The 8,714-nt window shown below is 45.3% G+C and overlaps 1 pseudogene across 1 annotated transcript; it reads right to left on the bottom strand.

Moving 5' to 3' along the window:
• Window positions 1-67: 67 nt before the first annotated feature.
• On the bottom strand, window positions 68-6,234 carry LOC311139624 (DEP domain-containing protein 7-like; annotated as a pseudogene). Its single transcript, XR_014615509.1, has 9 exons — window positions 6,100-6,234; window positions 5,182-5,599; window positions 4,879-5,027; window positions 4,411-4,624; window positions 3,714-3,949; window positions 3,431-3,573; window positions 3,106-3,231; window positions 2,644-2,722; window positions 68-2,091 (listed from the first exon to the last, which is right to left on the bottom strand). The product of XR_014615509.1 is annotated as a DEP domain-containing protein 7-like (transcript).
• Window positions 6,235-8,714: the final 2,480 nt, after the last annotated feature.

Below are 8,714 nucleotides of genomic sequence, written 5' to 3'. Positions count from 1 at the left end.
GAATATTGTATATTTCATGCATATCCATACGTCCAATGGTTGCTCAAATGACTACTGGAACTTCCAATGATGTTCAATAAAAGTACTTTATTGTACTGTATTCAACAAAGTGCATTTCAAAATTCAATGAATTAACCATAAAACCTCACTTGGCAACGTTACAGATCATGTCATGTGTACTATTCTGTTGACTAAGATATGTAAACATCAAAGGAGGCAGCAACATGCACAGTACAGTAAATGCTCTTGAATTTAAAACATAGTACCAATGATGCAACAACTTAATTAACAATGTAACATTCACAACAAGTAACTTGGGGTGTATTCACTAAGAACCAAACAGAACTAAACAGGGAGGGACCTATTTCAATTTGTCCAATAGAAACTCATTTTCGTTGCGAAAAGTTCTCTGTTGCACAACTTTTTGCTAGGGTGTGCAACTAATGAATACACCCCTGGATTCTATGATTTACACTCATTTCAACAAGTTAATTCACTCAACCTTCAAGTTGAGCTAAAAATATATGGCACTTAGAGACAAATCATCCATTTGTAAGACCACCAATAAACTACAAACGTAAAGACTTGAAGCTTGGCTGCATTTTCAACATTCCACCATTTACCAATTTATGATTAAACTTACAAACCCATATGCTCAAAACCTATTACAAGTCAATATATTAAAATAGTTAGTGTCAACTATGTGATTAACAGATATGTAATAGGTTATTGATAAGTGTGGGAAACAGTTCCACAAATAACTACAGTAGATAAATACCATTGCAACAGAACTGTCCCCTACAGAAAATGTACAAATATAAAAGTAGTGCTACCAGCATTATTCCCTTACCAGTTTTAAGATGCAATTGACGAAATTCAAAACAATAAGTAATTTGCTAAATGACGGTCTTAAAAACACAAGTGTGTTAAATTTCAATTAAGGTAAAGAAATAGTGTAATGCTTATTCGTCTAAAGCGATTTCTCTTCAAGCTTAATCTACAGTAAACTTCTATTCACAGTACCTAAATAAAAAAAACTACCTGAGAAAACTAGCTACTTGATACCAAAACAACCCCTGAATTGATTCCCAGATCCTATGCCTGTTAGTTGGAAACAAATACATGTGCAAATGTGTTACCAACATTAGATGTAGATTTCAACGAAATCAAGAGTTTTCCCTGACAGGCATCAGCTAAGGAAAGCAGAGAATGCTCTCATTCCCCAGAAATAAACTCGAGGCACTTGGGTAAGTGCATCTCTTCGTGTTAGAACAAAACAATTGCTACTATCATACCACTAGCATCTAGTGTTGATGAGAACTTACTATGGCCTAGGAACTAGTGCAAATGCATTCCGAAGCCGGATGCATAAGACCTCTTGAAAAGCAAAGCCTCGTAAGAGTAACAACACTAAAATATGACACAAACTAGGCCTACATCAAATCAAAATAGATATTTCATCCCACGTAACGCGCACAGCACTGTGACAACTGTTTGCATAACAAAGAACCAAAGCACTTCTTAAGGCGACAAGGATCCCTTACTGCCCAATTCCAAAAAAATCAACCCCTAGGCCCATCCCCTATGCAGTATGCCCTTGTGTAGACCAGAGGCACGTTCAGCAGGTTGAAAGTTTAGAACGTTCAGATATAAATACACTATGTAGATCAAACATGCCTCTGACATGTAGAATAAGGAATCACATCGGCTCATTTCAATCTGCAACTGAACATGGCCCTGGAATGACCTTACCCTCTGATTGGGTAAGTGGAATACTTAATACCTTGAATTGCTTATAACTGATCCAATCCTTTCAAATCTACAAATGCATGGCAGAGGTAAGGCTTGATTTTGGATTGGGTCTCCCACCACTCATTACATTTCTTTCCCCCTAGAAGGTGGAGGAGAAGTGCTGGAGAAAGACTATGGGATGGTGTTTCTGGAAGTCCTTGACCCGCCGCCTCCTCTCCTTGATAGACAGGGCCTCGCTCAGGCTGATGTCTCTGATCAGCTGCGTCAAGCTCTCCAGGGTGGCTGCCTCGCGCTGGTCCTCGTACTGCTGCAGCGACACCTGCTGGCAGAACGTGAACACTGCAACGGAGGAGGAGAAGGGAGTCAATACAGGGGGTGTATTTATTAGGGAACACATCAGAAAACATTTTGCAACGGAAAACGGAAATTAGCTTCTCATTGGTAGTCCCTGCCTGTTTCAGTCGGTTTTCTTTCATTTCGTGCCTAGTGAACATGACACTGATGGTGGTTTATTCCATTATTGAGGATGACTCATTCTTATAATTTTTTTATTTAACCTTTATTTAACTAGGCAAGTCAGTTAAGAACAAATTCTTATTTACAATGACGGCCTATACCGGCCAAACCCGGACGACGCTGGGCCAATTGTGCGCCGCCCTATGGGACTCCCAATCACGGCCGGTTGTGATACAGCCTGGAATCGAACCAGGGGGTCTGTAGTGACGCCTCAAGCACTGAGATGCAGTGCCTTAGACCGCTGCGCCACTCGGGAGCTCATGTAGTACTGTTATGATAATAGCATCAGCACAGAAAGGCATATACTGTATATCACCAAGTCCTAAAATTATGTATCAAGTGGGACCGAATTTACTCAAGTTGGATTGAACTCACTCGCAATGTTGTCCGGATCTCTTCCTTGCTGCAGGATTTGCAGTGTCCTCCTCACAGCTTCAATCAGCGATGTGGGGGTCTATTTCCATTATAGATAGAGAAGGGTTGATAAAAAGGTTATTTCATTCACATAAACAAATCATATACATGCTGCACTTAATGCATCAGGTAATGTCAGAAATACAGCAAACAAATTGAAGACAACAAAAGAGCTTGAAACTACTGTAGTACCTCCTCCCTACTGTAGTACAGATTACACCCTTGAGAATAGAGTGCAGTATTAAGCCTTCAGATGCCCGACTTTAAAAAGGCAAGGTGTCCAAATCCTGATTTTAAAGCCTCCTCCCTCTGTAGCTACTATTTCCGTTCAACAATGCGGCCCTACAACTTGTTTATTTTGGTATTGGCCAGGTGAAGACAGAAGAGGGCCAGGGAAGAGGATCAGGGATTTCATGTGCTTACCTTGAAGAGCTGAGTGTGGTTGTCCATCAGAAACAGCAGCAGCCTCTCGCTCTGGGTACGAGATAGCTCTTTATTCTGCACGATGGCCTTCAGAAATGTCCTGCTGACCAGGGACCTGTTGTCTGTCTGTTGGGACATACAGAGTGCTCAGTCACACAGTGGACCACCAGTGTTACCACTTTGGCTGATGCAAAAGCCTGCACCCACAGCCACGTCGCAGGGTATGATTGCCCACCACTGATGTATATAGTATTTATCATTGGGCCCTGACCCATTATTTGAGAAACAATCGTTTTAAAATAGTGTGTGTATGGAGTGAGATTACCTGTTTGTGCAGGCGGCATGCATCCGGATGGGCTGCTGTGGCCATGAAGGCCAGGAGTCTCCTCAGCTCATCTCTCCCAGCAGGCTCCAGCAGACGCAGACACAGCTGATAGGCCCTGATAGCATCATCCACCTTCCCACCGTCTGAGAACAACACGAAGAGGAAAAATAGGGAGAGACAGTGAGTGGGTGTGTCAAAGAGACACGTAGGCACACACGGATCTACATGTAGAAAACACACTAACGCTACACCCCACCATACTTCCTCAACCAGCCAGTCTCACCCAGCAGGTCCAGTATGGCCGTGTGGATGTCCAGGTAGCGTCCGGTGAGCAGCGGGGACCTCTCCTGGCCTCCGTAGTGCTTAGCCATGGTGTCAAACAGCAGTCTCTTCTGGCTGGCCATCCTCTCTGCCCCCGTGGTACCGCCCTGCTGGAGGAGGTGCTCCCCCGCCAATACGATCAGCTGGTCAGGGAAGAGCTCCAGGCAGTCGGCGGCTGCCACCAGCCACGCGTCCAGCCTACAGTATCACAGGGAGAGGAAGCAAACGTCAGGGCATTCTTTTAATGTCAAAAGAGCTTTAATATAATTCAATGGGAGGTTGTTAGCGTTTTGACCGAACCCTCATATTTTTTCGTTCTGTTACAGTCTTCAAGCTTGGCTTGAAGCGCTGAGCATCATGACATGAACTGGAATGTGTTTAGGGGTTCAGGCCTTGTTCCAGCACCAACACAGCTGATTCACCTAATCAGCTGCTCATCACAGCATTACACAACGGAATCAGGTGTTAGAGAAAGGTTGGAACAAAATCCTCTCCAGGAGAAGGGTCAACCACTCCTGATCCATGCCATGTAGAGGCAGGTAGCATATAAACAGAATAACTTGAACGGCAAAAGGCCCTCACACCACAGCAATTTGACTGCACCTTCATGGGTACGCTCAATATGTCAGTCATTCTATGGCGGCTGGTTAGGTACTAACTCTGGGAGGTTGAGGCTCTGGGGCAGCTCGCGGTCCAGGCAGGTGTTGGAGATGACCAGGTCCTGGTGATGGCTCTGCAGCGGCTGCAGGGCTCCAGCCTGGGGGTGAGGTTGAGCCCCCCGGGTCGGGGACGCCAGGATGCAGTCCAGCACGGGCAGCTCCACCGTCTGCAGCAGCTGGAGCAGCGTCTGCTGCTTCCACACCTCCTCCACCACTGACAGAGGGGAAGGGAGAGAGAGGGGGGTAGAATGAGAAGCAAGAGTGGGAAAGAAAAAAATGGAGTGAGAAAAAATAGGAAGAGAGAAGGGGGGGGGGGGGGAGGGATGGAGAGATACAAAGAATGGAAAAGAGGGAAGGAAAGAGGGGAAAAGGGGACAGGACTAGTGAGCAAGTACATGAACTTTTCCTTTTTCAATATAGTAATTTCCAACATGGCCAGGTGAAGACAGCCAGGCTTTGCCATCTCACCCGTCTTTGAGAGGAAGGTGGCGGTGGGGGCTTTGGTCATGGCCTTAGGGAGGAAGAGCTGTAGGTTGATTGTCTTCAGCAGCCTCTCCACCCTCCGGTCAGAGGGGCCCAGCGCCAGGGGGTTGGAGATGATCCTCAGCTCATTCAGTCTGCAGAGAGAGGGAGAGATTATCATCGACATCAAGGGCAGTGATGATGTAGTGAGGTATAGTAAAAGCAAGTGTGTGTGTTCGTGTTTGTGCGTAAGAGAGAAACACAGAAAGAATAAGAGTGTGTGTGTGCATGTTTGTGACTCAGACAAACCTGGAGCCTTTTTTCCTCTTGCCCACGAAGTCCTCGGGGGCCATATTCTCTGTGTCCCCATCCTTCCTGGCTGAGCCGGGCAGCGAGCCGCAGTCCTGGAAACGGTAGAGGCTGCAGCCCGTGTCCTCGAAAGTGACCTCCTTGTCCCGTCGGAACAGCTTGGTCCCCACCGCCTCAAACACCTTGGCCTCCATGAGCGCCTGGCAGAGCCTGGCGGCCTTGAGGCGGGACACCTCGCTGGCGCAGAAGACGACGTTCTGCATCAGGTAGTTGAGCACAGCATCTACAGCATCTGAGCCCGTGAAGCAGTCAGGGTGGACACGCAGGTGGCGCCGCCGTCGTCGCACCTCCACCTGTGTCTGCAGCGCCTGGATAATGTTGTGCCACAGCTGTGTAGCGTGGAAGGGCCCCGAGAATCCTATGTGATGACACATTCAAGGTAGTACATTAATATATAATTAACAGTATGGCGACTGCATGCAACAACAAAAAACACCACGACAGAGTAAAAAATCTGCCAATACAGCCACTGTTGGCTCGTCAGTTCTGATTTTTTTTTGGGTTAATGATTTGTGTGGGATGTCGCCCCGCTGTGTGACGACGTCACCTTGTTAGTTAGCTACCACTCACTTCAATTATATTAATAACTAGCCTCTAGTATGGTCGTTTAACTTCAGTTTACTCACAGTTGTGTAAAAGATAAGGGTTGTGGCTATAAGCCATAAAAACATGACAGCTAGCTAGAATGTCATGTGTTTAATGGCTTAGCTAGCAGTTAAGCTAACGAGGTTAACTAGCTAGCCTAGCCAGCAAAGCCAACACAGCTTTGTACGCTGGCTGGGTTTTTGGATAGGAAAACAAAAAGTTGAAAGCATGTTACGGTTTATAACCTTAAGGATGTACATGTCAATTTCTCACCTGGTTTAACATTTTCACGAAGGCTCCGTGTTTGACTGTTCAATCGTCTAAACCTCGGAGTCAAATCAACCGCCATCGTGAAATAGGATGTGACGTAGCTTCTTCTTCCGGATGAGGTTTATCGGCGGTTGGCATTCAATAAATGTTGCCTTACCGCCAACAACTAGGGTATAAATCCCTTATACTTTAAGTGGGAAAATGAAAAAAATTACAAATAGAAATACTCTGCCATCTAACCCTACACATTAAAAACCCCCACCACCCTATTCAAACCTATCTGATCCTACCTCAGGCCAATGGCCTAGGAAGACGGACACCACCACTCAACACACCCTGTAACTCTTCTGACGTCAAATCTCATACACCCACATACTTCTCTGCTGCTGCCACCACCACCCCCTCTTTTCTGCGACTTACATTCCATCTCTGCGGTACAGTTGATAACCATTGATATGAGCCATAAAAGGCCAGTCTTACTGAAGCATATATCACTCAATGGCCTATCCCTCTGTGCTGGCACAGATCTACTACTCACATGACTCCTCTCAGGATCCCTCCCCCTTAACCCATCTTCCTCTACTTTCTTCTCTGCCTCATCACTACTCTAACCCTGGTAACCTCAACCTGACTCTCACCAGAGACTTCTGATCCCCAGCCCCATGGGCACCCATACAATTAACACATACCACTTCTTTCCCCAATATTACACATTCCTTTGTTTCATGCCCTTCTGCATACTTCTCACACCTAGGAACCTTCCTCCTATACACTGGTGCCAAATGCCCATAAGCTTCACACGTAACAACGTAATGGATTCGGCACAAAGGCTCGTACGGGAAAACTTAAATATCCTAACATCACTTTGTCGGGCAAATACTTAACATCAAAACAACAGACAATTACTGTTTCTCCATTCATGCCACCCTGTTTGAGTCGCACCAAACGACGAGCATCACAAACACCGGGAATCTTCCCCTTCAGTTGGTCAACTTTCACATTTACAGCTACCCCAGTAATCACTCCTTTCAATGGTGCCCTTTTCCTGAGAGCAAAACAAGTTAAATCTCTTGTCCCTTATCATGTGGTGTGGAGCGCCAGCTCCCTCTGACCGGCAGAAATACAAACAATTTCCACAAGACCACGTCGGGTTACCTTCACCGATTCCACTGCACCCAACTTTGATTTCACCCACCCTGAAACCAGATCTGGATCAGCCAAAAGGCAGGGGTTCACTTTCTCAAAAAATGTCACTCCTACCGTCACAGACTCATCTTTATCCTGTGCAAGCTCTGAGAACGTGCCACCTCCGATAGTTCACCCTTATTCACTTCCATTTCACACCTGTATTGATCAGGCCAGACCTCGCCACAACCACCAAACCGTAGGAAATGTACTTCAAAAGTTGCTAAAGAACGGTGCGCACCATTTTGGGGGAAACATGTCATTCAGTACAAACCATCACGCAACCGTTGAGGCGAACTGAACACACCCCAGGTGATGAGACAGCCAGGGGCCCGGGTCAGGTGCCTTTTCACCTGACCCGGCCCCCTCTCTGAAAGTTAAGCATTAGGGGTTTTGATAAGGCATTTCACTCAGTCACTCACTGATCTCTACACCTGGATGGTATATGTAGACAGTGTGATACAATTTTCAACTTCTCCTGTCATTGTGGATACCAAGGTAAGTTTGGTAACTTGGCTTGGGGATGTGACGATGCAGCCTTAGCCTGGCCCATTATATTTTAATATTATAATCTAAAATGCTTAAAAGTATATATTGCCATGCATAGTTATCCACCATTTTAGGTGTGCCTGACCTTAATTGTTTGCTACCAAGTTGATTGCTCAGGTTGCAGCCAGGTGTGGTGAGTTAGATAATTGGCCTGCTACTCACCCATGCTTTCATTCTTCCAAATGACTATAAGTAGAAACTCTAATCATGTTCTATTTGATGCTGCTCTGTCTTTTTAAACTAAAGTGTACTTGACTAAATATGTTTTTTTTTACCACCCTGTACAGTAGGTGGCGCAATAGGGGAGGGGAGAGAGTCCTAGGTAATGCTTGATATGATTTCCATGTGCAAGTCATGGTTTGGTATTGTCTAAGGCCTTGTTGTACCTTGAATGAGACTGCTGAATGTATGCTTGCCGTATTCACAGGATAACACAAGTGGACTTTCTTCAAAATGTTTAATTGATTTTAAAATGTAAACACAGGACAATGTTATGATAAAAGTATTTTAAAAATGTAAAACCAGAAACTGATGTATTTCTGGAACATTCCAGATTGATCACACACAGTAACTCCCAACAATGCCCTCAAGGGCCAATCTAGAAATGTACAAAAGTACTGTTATGTATTGTGCAGGGGTATTCAACGTTTACCCTACGAGGTCAAGAGCCTGCTGGTTTTCTGTTCTACCTGATAAGTAATTGCACCCACCTGGTGTCCCAGGTCTAAATCAGTCCCTTATTAGAAGGGAACAATAAAAGAATGCAGTGGAACTGGCTTCGAGGTCCAGAGTTGCATTTGAGGGTTGTAGTGTATACGTCATCCATATAGGACAACCAGAAAGTCCACATCAGGGGTGTCAAACTCATTCTACGGAGGGTTGAG

This window comes from Coregonus lavaretus (genome assembly GCF_964263955.1).
Source record: "Coregonus lavaretus genome assembly, chromosome: 13".
NCBI classification, from domain to species: Eukaryota; Metazoa; Chordata; class Actinopteri; order Salmoniformes; family Salmonidae; genus Coregonus; species Coregonus lavaretus.
Note: the sequence above shows the minus strand (reverse complement) of the source record. Positions and strands in the feature narration are given on the sequence as shown.